At 33.2% G+C, this 17742-nt stretch overlaps 1 long non-coding RNA gene across 1 annotated transcript; it reads right to left on the reverse strand.

Moving 5' to 3' along the window:
* Positions 1 to 2978: 2978 nt before the first annotated feature.
* On the reverse strand, positions 2979 to 4177 carry LOC126750436 (uncharacterized). Its single transcript, XR_007665725.1, has 3 exons — positions 3633 to 4177; positions 3493 to 3576; positions 2979 to 3437 (listed from the first exon to the last, which is right to left on the reverse strand). It is a non-coding gene; the product is annotated as an uncharacterized LOC126750436 (long non-coding RNA).
* Positions 4178 to 17742: the final 13565 nt, after the last annotated feature.

Below are 17742 nucleotides of genomic sequence, written 5' to 3' on the forward strand. Positions count from 1 at the left end.
CCGTTGGCGTTAGTGACCTAATAATTGTTTTGCCTACGTTGACTTTGGAAATTTGTTTTATGGTAGTTTACGATAATGTTATTCCTGGCGATGTTGATGTTATTATAGGATGGGATGTCATCAGTCGACCTTCCATACGTATTGAGAAAGGTCATGACGGGATCGAATTACACCACTCAAATGCGATTGAAGCCAAAGTGTTTAGTTTACAAGTTGATGTAGTGCGAATGAAGCAATTAGATTTAGAAGATAGTTTAAGGTATCGTTTAGAGAGTTTATTGACATTTTATAAAAATAGAACCCCAGATAAAATTACCTGTGCCAAAATGACAATTCGGTTAAAAGACAATACTCCGGTAGTGTACCGTGCATGTCGTTTGGCGTATCAGCAAAGAGTGGAAGTGAATAAAATAATTAAAGACCTTTTAGATAAAGGAATTATTCGAAAAAATCGTTCTGAATATGCTAGTCCTATAGTACTTGTTCAGAAGAAAAACAATGAAACTCGAATGTGTGTTGATCTTCGCGATGTGAATAAAAAGGTGTATAGTTCAGTTCAGAGATCTATTAGAATCTTTGATGTACCGCAAATAGTCCGTGTGCCGGTGTTGCTTGTATTGTCACATGACATGCATCTTTAAACCGCAAAATTTTATGTGGAAAGAGTCATAAAGTATTATTCTAAGCGATATTTAATCATTTCATTAAATAAATAAATGTTTTAAGCATTTTTTTAAGAATTAATACATTTGATTCGTAAAATGTGACTGCATGTGCCCACGTACTATTTTGTTAAACGCCTGACCTTAGTCACAGCCACTCAAGCGTGAAAAGTTGCCCAGGTCCGGCCTTAAAATTCATTTGTATTTAAAACTTTATTATTCGGGATTTTTGGGTTTAGTATTATTAAGTTAGAAATTCAGGATAGTTGATAGCAAGATAATATTTAATTTAAATATAAGATTTAAGTACGTTAAATGAGTTTAAGCAAAATTTTTATTTTCATAAGTTTAGTTTTTAGCGCAATCAGTCCCTTATGTCAAGTCTCTTTACTTTGCAATATGTCAAGTTGGAATAATGTATTGACTACTGTTAACCCACTGCATAGCTTTCATCAAATAGTATTAAACAATTTTAACACTCCTTTTCCTGTTGTCAATATTAATAAACGAAATAGAAAACCTCGATATACTAAGGGTTTACGAGTATCTGGAAAAAATATGCGCTTCCTTTTTTACATTAGGAAATACGCTATGAACAATGCAACATTTTTAAATTATTATAACAGATACCGCAAGATTTACAGAAACTCAATCAGAATGGCTAAGTGGACCTACTTTCAAAGGAGGATAAATAATTCCTCCAACAGAGCAAAAGAGTCTTGGAAGATTTTAAATGAGCTTAGGGGTAAAAATAATGTTTTGGTTATTCCAAGTACCTTAGATTCCAATGTCCTCAATTCCTTCTACTGTGTTATTTGCAGCCAATCTCTCACAAAAAATAGATCCCAGGAGCTATCTCAGCAATGTGGTAGTAGCCGAATCTTTCTTTTTTGCCCCCACAAGTGTAGAAGAGCTTAAACAGTTAATGGTTAATATTAAGAATAAGAGTTCATGCCACAACTGCAGGTAACTGGTGTGCCGATGATACCACCATCCTCTGGCACGACTCTGATGTTTCTCAAATGGAGGCCAATATACGTGCAGATTTGTGAAAAATAAAAGACTGGTGTGATGCAAATTTTTTGACATTTAATGTTTCCAAAACAAATATCCTTAAATGTAATACAAATGATATATGTTTAAATAATGAAGCCATCAACATGCCACCGTTCAGTAAGTTTTTGGGTCTTTCCATAGACAAGTTCCTTAAATTTGAAGACCATATTGTGAATGTATGTAGAAAAGTCTCATCAGGCTGCTACGCCCTAAGGGTTATTGCCACCAGTCTTAATTTCTCCATCGCCAGATCTGCATACTTCGCGATTATCGGGTCGCACCTTCAATATCGAATTTGCTTTTGGGGTTCATGTTCAAATTCACTTTTTAGTTCAGTGTTTGTACTCCAAAAAGGGGCCATTAGATATCTATGTGGGGCCAAGCCTCGTGATTCATGTCGCCCGCTTTTGTAAGTCATAATATTTTAACCCTGTGTTGTATTTTTATTTTGGAAACAGTTTGCTTAGTTTTTAGAAAATATAAACAGGAACTCCACTTAGGAAGCCACTATAATACGCGATAAAACTATTTGTTGAGGCTACCCATTCCTCATTTTGAACTTGTCCGTAGCTCTATCATATATGGAGGTAGAAAGCTGTTTAATAAACTTCCACTAGAAATAAGACAACTTAAGACTGAAAAAAGCCTACGTACAAGGAAGAAAATATTTCTTGCTAGTAAAGCGTACTAAACTATGTAGCACCTAAACTATGATGAATTTTTAATGATTAGCATTTAAGTATTTTTCAAAGTTTTACTATATAATTTTATTTTATTTTAAATTAGTTTCTCGTTTTTATTCCTTTAATGTACAGTCTATTGGCTTTGTCTACAACTTCTATGTTTATATTGACAATAAAGCATTTTGGAGTTTAATGAGAGAGTAGGTGACAAATTACTTAGGCCCATTTATTCTGTGGATTAAGGCATTAAATAGTTACTTTTTGACACAAAAGTGTAAAATGTTTTGGTTTGTCTTCAAATTTTATATATTTCCTTTTTTTGGGAATTGAGATTTATTTTTACATGGTGGTGGTTATTAATGGGGATTGTGGCTGCCATATTCAATGTCCTTTATTATAGTTTTTTTTTATTAATACATATTATGATATATTATTATAATAATATACTCATGAAAACCCCCCATCTCTATATTTAGTACCAACTTCTTTTGATAAAAAGTAATTATGTAGTCAGAAAATTGGAAGTATATTTTTTAAAATAAACTTTTACATTAAAAATCATCTGGCTGTCTATACTTTATGCCTTTAAAAGACACAAGTTTTACTTATAAAAAAAAACACACCTTACATCCCTAACGTATTTATTAATTTGTTTGCCTCGTATTTAGTTATTATGCATATTAGGAGAGATTAGATAAAAATTAACAAAAATAAATGCTTATACTAAAAACTAAAAATCTTATACAAAACACTACATTTTAAGTATACTGGATCCTAAAACTACAGTGAGGATACTAAATACTTTTATAAATTTATCCACTCTTTTGAATCTGGCCCAAAAAGTTAATACAAATTTTGTAAATTCTGTTTTTTTGCCATTGTTCTTTAGCAGTTTCTTCCATTAAGGAAGGAAACAGTTTCTCTGTTGCTGCTATGGATTTCAACTTCATCTCGCACATCAGCATATGGATACTAAAGCATTACATTATAATTATATTCTTTATTGTGTCGCTTAAGGACAAACAGGGGCAGTAAGCTGAAAAAAACAAAACTTTAAACTTGTTTAATTAATAAAAATAGGATTTTCTTACTATGGCAAAAAAGGGACTTTTTTCCAGAGAATGGAGGAAGAAGCAGTCTTCATTGTGTTGCTGAAGGACAACAGGGGTAGTAAGCTGTAAAAAACAAAATTTTAGATTTGTTTTCTTATAAAAAACAGTGTTTTTCTTACCATAGCAAAACAGGGTTTTTCCCAGAGAATGGTGGAAGAAGCAGTCTTTATTGTATCACTGAAGGACAACAGGGGCAGTAAGCTGTAAAAAACAAAATTTTAAACTTGTTTTATTAATAAAAATATGGTTTTCTTACTATGGCAAAAAAGAGACTTTTTTCCCAGAGAATGGAAATCATACATCAATCATAAATGTATCATATCATGTTTCGGCTAAATAATATATGGATCTTTCTTCCTCCCAAATTTTTTAAATTTTCCTCAAATATTCTATACACCACCTGACAATTCCATTACAGCAGCTCTTTTGTTAACCATCTTAAGCTTAAATCCAAGTTTTATCAGGTATCTCTGCAAGGTTAAGACTGAGAAATGTTCGTCCCTTGCCGATAAGGTGTCTATATGGTCAGAACCTCATTGTTTTTGTATTTAGAATACACACCTTTCCTTAGCAATTTGGCAATATCCATGTCAAGTCCCTTTGATTGTCCTGCATCTTTCCTTTTTATTCTGTGTTTAATCCTTTTTTTTACAGGCATATTGTACTATAGTACATATATCCCTATAGGGAACCCCTGTTAAAAACGCTATTTTTTGCAAAGCACTACAATCATTTGTGAACTGAGTATCATTTCTTAGATTGTTATAGATATTTAGATAAATTTGTTCTTTTAAAACTGCTTGATTTCCTCTGTAGCTTCTACTTCCCTTGGTTCTTTTTGCTTCCTCAATACTAGAAAATGAACTATCAGAACTATGTAAGTCTAAATCACTGCCCAGATCACTCTTATTTTTTTTTTTCACAAATGTTATTGTCTTTCTTTCTTGTACACCCACGGCCTCCGTAAGCCCGCACAAACACTTTCCTCTTCATTTGCCAAATTTTCCTGCCTATTTTTCCAGGGTCGAAACATTTTAAGGTCTATAGGTATAATACCAAAACAAATCCACAAACACAAATAAAAAAACACTGTTCCTCACAGTAAAAACTGCAAAAAATTTACAGGAATACAGGCCAAATTCTAAATTCTTTACTTTCATAAACGTGTAAAAAGCATAACCGGCAAAACACATCAAATAATAACCTCACATGGCCCCCCTCCCAACTATTAAAGCTGAAAGACCCATCCAACAACTATTTTAAAGGCGATAGACCCATCCGTAAAGATCTCTTTAAAAACACGACGAAAATAATACAAAAACGGTACAAAAATTTATTTGGGCACGGCCCCGTAATTCTTAAATTCAGTGGGATAGAGAGAGATACACAATCACTTGCACAGCCTAAAGTGGGAATTGTCAGAACGCAGGTGTTTTATCTTTGTTTAATAGACTGGCTAAAAAGAGGTGACAAGTCTGTGAGTGCTGGAAGTGTTTAAAATATTTTGTCAGATGCTTGAATTTTAGTCCGCGGTCAATTTTTCGATATTATTTTCTTGTGATATTATTTTCTTTCTAAAAATTGACATTTTCGAAAGAAAAATAAAAAATAGTATAAAACATGGGGTTTTACGTATATTTAAATGATTTCATAGATAGATAATATAAAATTTTGCCATTTAAACATATATATCATGCAACAATAAATATGACATAGGCGCACGGACTAGTTAGTGCGGCATCTGCGACACATCAAAGATTCTAATAGATCTCTGAACTGGACTTTATAAGGAAATTTATCCCTTGCCCATCATTGATGATCAAATAAACGCTCTATGTCATGCCAAATATTTTACAACGTTGGACATGAAATCTGGATTCTATCAAATGGAAATTGATAAGGATTCTAAACACATTACCGCCTTTATTACTCCAGATGAACTGTATGAGTTTAATCGTAGTAAAGCCTACATTTATTTGGATGATGTTCTCGTGCCTTCAAAAACAATCTCGAAAAGCTGTCTGCGAAAAGTGAATGCGTTACTTCAATCGCCTACTCCTAAAGATGTATAAAAGGTGTTAGACAGTTTATGGGACTTGCTGGATATTTTCGCAAGTTTATTAAAGGTTTTTCTATGTTGGCTGCTCCGATTACAGCATTGTTAAGAAAAAATAGTGTTTTTGAATGCACTACAGAATGTGAGAGTGTTAAACAATTAATTTTAAAGAAACTTACTGAAACGCCAGTTTTGCGTATGTTTAATCCGGCATTAGAATGTGAACTTCACACTGATGCAAGCTCAATCAAAGGATTAGCCATAATGTGCTACTAGCCAATATTCATTACTATGGAAATTCTGATTATTCTATAAAATTTTTCGAACAATATTACATTTTTATGTGGAAAGATTCAAACCGTTCGATCTGAATTTTTACCAATTGCCACAGATGTTCCTCAAGGCCCTAATATATATAAAAAATATGTAAATAGTTTCTAGTATGGTCCATTTCTTTGTAAGTAGATATTTAACTAATATGTGAAATTAATGAGAAGTATTTAGGTATGTCAAAATGTCAAAGCATTATTTACTTTGCAAAGCCTACTTAAAAATATGTTAAAAAAATAAAAAAGTCGCATTTATTCTTCATCGTTGAATTTGTAATAAAAAATGGAATCAGATCAGGGTATACTTTTTTCCGGGCCATATAAAAAAATAAAGTTGATGATGGTTTCTCGAAAGCCATCACGTAGTTCTTAAAAAGTTATTAATTTTTTTATATCTTTTAAAATAAAGTCAGAAAAAAATAAAATCGATTTTGGCAAATTTCCCTTTTCCCCCAATATATCGGCAGGCCATGAAATTTTTTGAATTTTCTCAACGGCATAATTAAATACGCTTCAAAGTACGCAACTTTTTTCTAGTTTAACCTAAGCTGTAACTTCAATGGGTACTGAGATCCCCATGATTAGGATCCTTAACTTGAACACCCTGTATATATTCGGCAACTAAAAAGATTTTGAATTTGTATTTGTTATCCTTCTTTTTGCTTTTGATGAGGAAAAGAGATAAAAAGCACCAAAATCCCGACGGTAAATGCGATTAGAACCGTCAAGTAGAACATGCCAGGGGGGATTTCTATACATGGCTGGTTTGTGTTTCGATGTGTTACCCACTAATCTTCTCTTGTTTTGGAAGACGTTCGGTCTGTTAAATGTTGTGGATGTAAAACAGAGATTCAGACAGCCTTGTCGCTTGTTTGTTTCTGTAATTTTATATGTGAGAATGTTGTGGCTTTTATAAAGAACGTCTTGGCAGAGGATCCGTTATTTAAATTATTGATGATCGGGAAAATGTAATTCACTTATTGGAAAGAAAAAAAGTAGCTTAAAATGAATAACATCAAGATACAAAATAACAAGAAGATTCTTAAAGAAAAAATTGCTAAAAACGAGTACCAGAGAGTAGTATTTAGGTTGCTAATGATGTGTGCCAAATTTCAATTTTTCATATAAATGCATTCAAAAGATAAGAGGGAAGACAAATAGGCACTGTATAACTACAATAGAACTTTATTACAGGTAAGTCATTTGATTTAGTAAAAATAATATTTTGATTTGTATATTTTAAATGGTTCTGATAAACATAGTAATAAAAGATTTTTTCAAGTTCCTTCAGTCCCCATTATAAGAAAAACATGGAGAGCGAACCATGAATTTGTTTACATTAAGACCTCACCCCACTCGCCCGCAAACCGACACAACATTGTACATACATAAATCTGTGCAAACGGTGGGTGAAGAAACAACAAATCCGGCTCACGAGCGCCAGTTTCGACGTTTTAAGGCCTATAAAAATAAATTAAGCCGCTTAATTTAAACGGTTTACCTCCCCCTTCCACCTCACAGTCGATGGGGTGGAGTAGGGGGCTAAGAGGGAGTGAGGAGGAACGCGAGGCACCGCCGTCGTAAACCAAATTACTTTCATCCAACCTCCGGTTTCGTAATCGCATGCCATTACGGCCCTGCCCTTAAAACCCCACCTCGATTCAATTTTGAATATATTTTTAATTAACCAGAATGTATATAGATGACTAGTCAGGATCATCAGTTTTTTTGAGGTTCCTAAGCAACATGCAATGTTAATTTTTAGTTTATACCAGATGTAGATTTTTGCTTGAACTTCAATTATAAATATCGTATAAAATGTCCGTATGATATACGTCGAGGAATTCGATATTATGTTTCATTCACGTTTAACAAGAAGGTTTATTACATGGTGATAATATACAATTATTATCTCATAAAATTCAAACTTTTAAGTATGGTATAATGTATGATATTCCATTATTACACCATAAGATATATAGGTGTATGAAAAGTATAACGTATGCTACGCGATGGTATATTGTATGTAATATCGGAGTCATTTTATCGCATATTTAAGGTGTAGTAATCGAATGTAAAGACTAATTATATAAGTCCTTTGTCAATTTTTTCAAAAAACCAAAATTTTCTTCCTTGTATAAACAGAATCGTATATGATATACGTATGTATATTCTACTGTTCAATAAATATACCTTGACCATATACAGTTGATAATTACACCAATAGTTTTAATTTAAAAACTGTATTTTTGAACCTAGATAATGAAAAGTTGAAGCAGCAACACTACGACCGTCATCAGGTGGTTAATGCAAATTTTTTCCGTTATTCTCCTGAACAACAAATTGACAAGAATTATGGCGAGTGGAAACTCGGGCCGTAATTTCCGAGGATTTATGCGCTTGTTAAATGGATTAAAAGATTCCGGTGACCCGATATGGAGAGCCGTATGTATGGGTCACGTGATAGGAAATCGCTTGACGGTTTCATTTTGTTTTATGGCTAGGTTTTGGGTTTCTTGCGTTTTGTCAGTTTCCGGTATATAATTGGAATTATGGGTTTTTTTTTAGGATTAAAACGATCAGTATTAAAAGATTCATTATATTTTTAATGTATATGTCGTAGCTGGATTATAAACAAAGTCGTTTTATAAAACAACTGTGACTAATTAATCAGAGTACCAAACGATAAGGTTTTTATTATTTAACATTCTTGTGGGTGAAGCAAGTTTGTCAGTTTGTAAAATGCTAATTGTATTTAATAAAATATTGATACCATACACAATACCGGTGACAATTTGAAAAAGAAGAGCATTTAATATTTCTTCTACCAATGATTGAAGTTGAAAGTTGAAATTTTGAATTCATGACTATTTTTCTAAAAAGTTCTCTTTCAACATTGGGAGTAATATTTTAATTGATTTGCGGCAAGCAATTCCAAGTTTCTGGTAAGAAAATCTGATTTTATTTATTACTATTTTGTTTTTGTATTGTCAATCTTTAGTCTTTAATAAAATCAAATTCAGTTGATTTCAATGAAGAAGTTTCACTTTTCAAGTATTTAATTTTTAACTACATTATTATAAATACATATTACAGAATGTCTGGTTTCTCATTTTCTATTCAACAATTTAAAATTGATTTAAAATTTTTCAATTTCCTTGATGTAACATCTGTCCTTGAATTAAGTTTTTATTAATATTATAGTTCCAAGATATGTTGTTAGTATTATAAGTGACCAACAAATATATATAATACTATGTAAATGATATACGTTCATAGTAAAAAGTTGTTTTCATTTTCAAAGAGTTTATTTTGTTTTGTAGATGGATATATTGTTTCTTTAGATAATACTCTGCTATAGAATTTTTAATTAATTTTTAAAATTTTTCTTTTGGAAACCGATACAAGTACATATTAAATAAGGATAATTCATCCTCTAGTGAATCTATGTGTAAATAAAATGATATTATTAACCTAATGGAAGTGCCTTTGGATGTATGATGACAAAATAGAACAAAAATTTTGATAACCTTTTCTAATCTGTTTAAAATTAGGGTAGTTCAGTGCTAACAAAATACTTTAAAACATTTTTAGATTAATTCTAATTTATATAATGTGCTGTTATAATAAATTATTGTATATTATGTACCGTGAAACGGGGTTAAATTGATCATTTCGATTGTAAATTGGTTATTTTTTAGGTAAAATAAAAAATAAACATTGCAGTTTTTCAATACTTTATTAAAAACACTTGCTTAAAAATACAAAAACTTATAAAAGACATTCAAAAAGTAAAGAAACAAATTTTCAATTAATAGATAGAAGCAGTAATGCGTATAGTAAGGCTTTACATCTCCTTAATATCTACTGCTTTTTTGAATTGATAAATGATTTGACCTTTGACGCATTCAGCGGCAGGTTCTGGCAAAATAGCAATTATATCTACCAACTCTATCGAAAACTCGTAGCCTTCTTGTGGTTTAAAAACAGTTTTTCTTCCATCGACAGATTTTAGTCCCAGAACTTCGAATTCCTTTTCATTGAAATTTTGAACTGTAGCTATGTAACGATAGCTAACACTTTTTCGCATGCCCCCCAACACTTTAACCAATAAAAATGTCCCAATTTTGATCTCACTTTGACGCACTTCCAAATATTCAATGTCGCTGTCTGAACTGTTGGAATCATTTTGGGCTGTCACACTTTTCCCTGGCTGAACATCAAGTTTTGTTCTCTTCTTATTTCGTCTTGTTGGAGCATTTGAAAATCTCTGTTGTTGTAAGTAATTTACCAACACGTTCTACGCTTAATCTTGATTAAAATCTTCTCTAGGCAGCTTGTCTAATACTCGGTTTGGATTTAAAGGGACTATGCCACTTGCTTCAAAAGAAGAAATAAGATTTCGTTTAACCGCATGAGGTATTTTATCTTTGGATAGTTTACTATCCATTGTCACCAAGGTTTTTTGCAACAAATGTGGAAAATCCTTTTTGTCAATTGATGAATGTGTCGAATAGGTATTTTTCCATTCTAGCAAGACTTCTCTCCAGGCCATTTTAAATGGCCTGAAAAACCCTACGTCCAACGGCTGACATAAATGTGTCGCGTTCTTTGGCAAGCATACAAATCCAATGTTATGTTCTTCACACAGTCTAATAACTTTTTCTGTGAAATGTGAGGCTAAGTTATCGCCTATTAGAATTTTTCGCCCTTGCTGTCTTTTGGCATGTGGAAGAAACGCAGACTTAAACCAGTCATTAAAAGTTTCGGCGTCGATCCACCCATGTGACGTTCGGTTGTATCATGATCCAGCTGCACAGCATCTATCTATGCAACAGGGTTCTAATTTTGGTCCTTGTTCAGTCCACTGCGCCCACATTTTTTCTCCTTGATAAATTATATGTGGTGGCAAAAAAACTCCTGCTGCAGAACCACACATCATCACTGAGGTTATAGATTTAGTAAAATTGCACACTCGTTCAGGGTATTTTATTCCACGGGAATATATTATTTTTTTGCGCCCAGGGTCGTCAAGCAAATTAGTTTCATCATAATTATATACGTTGCACAACGGAATACCATTTAAAGTTGTTTTAAGGTTTTCAAAATATTCAGTTATGTTTGCCTGGAAACATCAGCACGAGCCCTTTTAATATTAGCTGCAAGCCTTTCAGTTATTATATTGTTATGTCTTTTTAACAGCAAAAATACCCAATCGGTACCGGGTAAATTGTCCTTAAATTTTGCCACTGAACGACCTTGGATATCTAGCAGGTTTTTTGCCATATGCCTTAAATCTGTTAAATTAAGAGGAAACCCCCATTCGCCACAAATAGCAACACATTTAAGAATTGATTGCTCTTCATTGGAGCTAAAAACGGTTTGCCCGCCGTTACTTTTAACATGATGCCCATGGTATCTATTATTTAAGGTCCCGTAAGAAATCTTGAACCATTTTGCAGCTTTGCGTAAACTCCACCCTTCATTTATGAACGCTTTTTCTATGGGCTCTTGACCGTAGTCTTTGTACCTTCGTGCCCCAACTTTTCTCTTATAAACTCTCGGCATTATGTCAATATTCTAAAACCAAAAATATTATTATTACTAGTAGTACTATACCCTTAAAATTATATAAGCTTTACAATCTGCTGATCAATTTCACCCCATTCAGTTGATCAATTTAATAATAATAATAATAATAATAATAAATGCCTTTATATTACGAAAATAGTTACAAAAGTTATTATCCAAAAATGCGGCGAGATCTAGCCTGGGGCTACTCTATCTAACCGCACTGCTAACTTAACATACGAAAGCATAACAATGTAAATAATAAATAAATTGAATAAGTTTTAAACATTATGAAAAACATGCAGAAAAAAAAAAGAAAAAAAGAGAAGCCTAAAATTATAAGAAACCTAAAATAGAATTTTGCTTATATCACATGACGTAATTAATTATTAAAATAATTATAATTATATCTAGTTTATAAAAGAAAAAAGTAATTAGTGATATAACTTAAAATTAAATGAAATATATATTTTTTATATTTTAGTTATTAGTTCGCAGTGTTAGAAAAGTAAGATTTGACAGCTTTTCGAAATAAGACAGCCGAGGTTTTAGCTTTAAGGTTATTTGGCAATGAATTATATACCTTAACCGCACTATAACTGAAAGACCCTTGGAATTTGGCAGTTCTATGATTTGGTATCAAAAGGTTTGCAGAGTGGCGCATTTCACGGCCATGTATGCTGTTATGACTGGATAATTTGTCATATAGATATTGGGGAAGTTTATTATGGAGTACCTTATAAACAACAACAGCCATATTGATTTTATAACGTTCATCCAAATTCAACCAGCCAGAGGCAAGAAATAACGGGGTGACGTGATCAAATTTTCTTCTATCGTAGCAAAACTTTAGGCAAGCATTTTGTAGCTTTTGTAGGCTTAACTTGTCCTTTTGAGCAAGAGCTGGCCAGAAGAGTACACTACCATAGCTAATTAAAGAGAGAATCAACGAATCACTTAATTTGAGTTTAACATCAGAAGATAAAATATCCTTATGCATGTATAGAATTTTCAATTTATAATAGGCTTTTTGTAAAATACTGGAAATATGTTTTACAAAATTAAGCTGATTATCAAGAAGAATGCCTAGGTTTCTTTCGCAGTCAGATGGTTGTATAATATTTCCATCGATAATAACATTTAAATTCAAATGATAAGACTTAGGCATTCCAAAAAGTAATAGTTTAGATTTAGTACCGTTGAGAGCCAGCCCATGAAAATTAGACACCTGTACAATTTGATTTAAATCGGTATTAATGCGTGCTAAGCCAGTATTCAGTTCATTTATCGGAAAAGCTGAGTAGAGTTGGACGTCATCTGCATATTGGTGAGACTTGCAGTTATGCAGGAATTCAGAAAAATCACAAGTATAAATCGAAAATAGTAGTGGCCCCAAAATGCTGCCTTGAGGAACTCCCTGATTAATATTTAAATATTCTGAAAAGGTGGAATTTAAGCGCACTCTTTGCTTTCTATTACTTAAGTAATTACAAAGTAGACTCAGCGCCGACTCGTGTAATCCAAAATATTTTAGTTTGGTAAGAAGAAGAGAGTGATCCAGAGTATCAAACGCTTTGCTATAGTCCAGCAGCACTAATGCAGTAACCTTTCTATTATCCAAAGCACTAAAAATATCATCACATACATGCAATAGTGCTGTCATGGTACCATGCTGCGATCGAAACCCTGACTGAGTACTAGGAATTATGGAATTAAGTCTAAAAAAATAATTTAATTGCATATACATGGCCTTTTCCAATATTTTAGAAAGGGTTGGCAATATACTTATAGGTCGATAATGAGAAAATTCCGTAGGGGTATTATTTTTTGGGATGGGCAGTAAATCAGCATTCTTCCATTCAGATGGAAATTTTGATAATACAAGTGCTTTATTAATTATAAAAGTTATATAGGGTGTTAAATAAGGAACTAAAAGTGAAATCATTTTAATGCCCATGCCATCAGAACCAGTTGCAGTAGATTTTATACTACAAATTATTTTTTCAACTTGCTTTTCAGAAACTTCTTTAAATTGAAATAGTTTCTTAACATTAGGGTGTACTTTATTGGTATACTTAGTTTTAAGGCCATTATTAGTGCATACCGTATTTACCTTGGGACCATTTGACCTCATCCAATAAATCTTAAAATTTGACAAAATCCGGCAACGCCGCAAACTTCATTTTGAAGTTATAAAAATACAAGATATTCAGGATACTAAATATATCACGCACATATCCACAATTTGCATGTATTTTTAAATAGCAGTCAAATTTTGGAAAGTTATATTTTTGTCTAAATATTACTTACATGCTTGAGAGCCGCAAACTCCAAAAAAAAACGTTTAACTGACAAAAAACATGCACATGGATCACTAGCCACACCATTACTGAATATGATTTTTTACCGAACGGAAAAAATCGGCACTTAATATGCGCGGGAAATTTCAATGTAAAATATTTTGATATGGTGATCAAAGTCGCCCCGTGAAATCAAATTCACCCTATTTGACGGTATATCATTTTAAGTAATTTTTTTCAGGAAAATTAAAAAATTAATGTATTAAAGAAAAATATTGTTTTATTTTCATTTGTCCAATTGGTAATATGTCATGCACTATTGTTAATTTATTGCAGTAAATTAACTCATATACAGATCGTGTTTTCGTTCGTTACTTATAGGAAACCGCATAGAGGCGAAATTTTGCAACGTCGCGCGTGTACGAGTGCCTGCGACAGAGCACCGCCCCGGCCGGCCCGAGGACGGGATTAGTAAACATCTGACTTTCGTGGGAGCTGAGTCGTTTGGTGACAAAATGTCCCAAAATATTGCGCGAAAATCCAGGCATTTTTAAAATATTTAATCTAATGCGGATTTTACAGACATGACAATGTGTAAAACCCGCATGGAATTGTAATCTTAAAATGTTTAATTTGCTGTGTTTTGCATAATGAAAACTAAAGCGTTATTCTAATAAAAAATAAAATATCAACTCTGATAAAAATATAATAAAAAATCAGAAATAAAACTCTAATAAACAAACTTAACAACATATCATTTTTTAAATAAAAGGCTCAAATAAATCGCCTTCTTTCGCTAAACAAAAACTTAACCTATCGTAAAAGCTATTTCGCACCTCCAAAAGAGTTTCAGGTAAAATGTAATTGGCACCCTCGACAATTTTATTTCGCAACTCCTCTAAATTTGTTGGCCTACTAAATTCATGCTTGTAAATGGTCTGTTTAGGGTAACCCCATAGATAAAAGTCATTTGGAGACAAATCTGGAGATCTAGGAGGCCATTTAATATCGCCAGTCCCACTAATAAGGCGGTTAGGAAAAGTATTTGTTAAAAATTCTTTTACCCTAGCCGCGTTATGAGCAGGACAGCCATCTTGCTGAAAATAAACCGATCCCAGGTCTACATCAGGTAGGATTTGAATGGCAGGAAGAACTTGGTTTTGCAGCAACTCAAGGTACTTTTGGGCGTTTAAAGTGCCATCAATAAAAAATGGCCCTATAACATTGTCGCCCAAACATTCAATTTCTGAGGATACTGGGTACGAAACTGAAAAGTTCTGTGCTCGTTTTCCTGAGACCCATAACGAACAATGGAAGGATTGTGTTTGCCATGTAATGGAAAAGAAGATTCATCAGAAAACAAAATATTTTTTTAAAAAATATTCGTTTTCATTTGCCTTTTCCATCATGGTTTTACAAAATTCCAATCTTCGCCACTGGTCTTCAGGAAATATTTCCTGTGTTTTTGAATACTTGAAACATTTGTACCCATATTTTTTTCCAGATACGAGGCAACAGTTTTATTGCTCATTCTCAGTTCCTCTCCAACACTTCTAGTGGACCGTGTCGAATCAAGTTCTAGGGTACTGCAAACCATTTCTTCCCGCCGTTCTATATCCTGGACCATTTCAACAGGTGGTTCTTGACGTTTGTGTGGCATTTTTTACAATCTTGAAGACAAAAAGATGTCTCAAAATTTGTAACCACATTTAAAACCGGTTTTGCACAACGAATCGGTCTATTCTCAAATGTCACTGAAAACAAATATCTATATTGTTCTGCCGAATTGCCCCCATCAAACCATTAGTTGAACTCTTTCGGAAGGGGTATAAACAGCCATAGTGAAAAAAACACGAAAATAACGCTCAAAAATTATTAATGCAACGTGCAGTAACAGCAAAGTGAGGTCTGTTGACTCCCGGTTCAAAAAATAAAAACGAAAAATTCCGCCGCGCTGCCTGCAAGCCGCAACCAAGTGGTGTTACCATTATTTTGGGTAATACGTAGCTCACGATAACACGATCTGTAGATACATATGTAAAATAAAGCTGAAAAGTTTTATTTAAATTCAGATCAATATCTGATGCTAACACCTAATCAAAAAGGCTCTTTTCTCTATGAGTAACCTTTTTGATTAGGCGTTTTCATTAGATATTACGATTAAATGATAAGATTGTCAGATTAAATGAAACTTGATTTCCCGCCTTAATTTGGCCACGCCTTTCTACCATTTTGATTGGTACAATTAGGCACGTCAAACTGTCAAGTTAGTTATAACAGTTTCCGTTGCCAAGCGAGAGGACGCTAGCTGACTTGTCAGAAGAATTTCAGTTTGTATGCAACCACCACTTCTCTATTGTATATTTGTATTCTGTGGTGTAGCCTGTGCGCAGTTCTCATTGCCCTGAATTCCACAACGAGGTCCAGAGATAGTATGAAAATTAGGCGAAACACGTCAATTTAAATCAGATTTTTCCATCGTCATGGAATTTGTTTTTAGCTACTTTTGCCCAACTAAGCCTATGGCATAATTAGTTTTTTGATAACAACATCGGTTTTTCCAAAAACACAAATTTTTCGTAATTTTTAAAATAAACCCATTGACATGGCACTCTTTTCCTACAAAGCTAATGGTATAATCAAATTTATTGTACCATTAACGGGTTCCATTAAACTTCTCGGTTCTGGTAACGAATGGAATGACCTTTGACCATCAACCTAATATGCTTCATACAAGCACCTCAACCTGAACCCAAATATCCAGAAAAAAACGCGATTTTGAATTTTCGCTATATTACCATTGTTTTCCCGTTAAACAAAACGTTCCCTTAATTGCCATTAATTTACACCGCGCGATCGTTCGCGTGTCTCTTACATTGTATAAAAAAAAAAAACAAGAAAAAACCCATGGGGGGGGTGAAGGTGGTGGGCACACCCTTATGTCACCCCCTCGATCCAGGGCCGCACCCAGGCGAACAAGGGCAGGGCCGCGCCCCATCGTTTCCGTCGACGGGGCCTCGCCTACTTCCATTAAGTTAATGGGGGGGCTCACCCCCCCTTTTACCCAACGAACGATGGAACGACACCGCAGTGGCGTTCGTGCAGTATGTTTGTTTTGGTTTGTGTACATTAGAAAAATGTCTAGGAATATTCTTTACTAATTGGGAATAAATCAATAAAATAAATAATGCGCTTATTTAACTAACAATTTAAACAAAGATTGTAAAGTTTTTAACAAAATATCATGTCGCTACCTTCCAGAAAGACCGTCACAAGTCCGAAAAATCGATTTTTCGGTTTTCCACGAAAATCGATTCAGCAGAAGTTGCTTCTATTACAAAAAATATCGCATCAAGCTAATTTCGACGAATAGCCGCTTGGCGGCGCATGTGGTCAGTGTACTAAGTGAGAACCTTTCCTGTTTTAACACGCAAGAGCGTATCAATTCAGTTGTGCCTGGTCAGTTGCAGTCATCACCTGTGTTTGTTCAGTTAAGAGCGTCACAACATAAAAGTGACAAGTGTTTTTTAAAATATTTGTGGGAAAGACCGTCCTATATAAGTTTAGGTTCTTTTTTTATATATTTTTCGAGAAATATCGTCACATTTTATGTTGGTGCATTTTTTATGGAAAATGTGGTAAATAAAATATAGTTTTTTTCGGAAAAAAAACGTCATATTTAGAATTAGTGCGCTCTTCCTTGTAAAAATAAATAATTTTTTTACTTTGTGTTGAACATTGTTTATTTACGACGTTTTATTATGAAAATTTCTGTACTTTTAAAGACCTGAACACGTCTCATCTTGAGTTATGACGTTCTTTCTTGAATAAAAATTCGTTTTTGTTTGTATTAAATATTAAGGCGTAAGTATAACAGTTTTATTTATAAAACAAGTTAAATAAAATTTGCCAAAAGTTGTCTGTTGCTTTTTACTTTTTTTGACTTTTTTTTCACACTTTCAGTCCTAATTAA

Source organism: Anthonomus grandis, chromosome 2 (genome assembly GCF_022605725.1).
Source record: "Anthonomus grandis grandis chromosome 2, icAntGran1.3, whole genome shotgun sequence".
NCBI classification, from domain to species: Eukaryota; Metazoa; Arthropoda; class Insecta; order Coleoptera; family Curculionidae; genus Anthonomus; species Anthonomus grandis.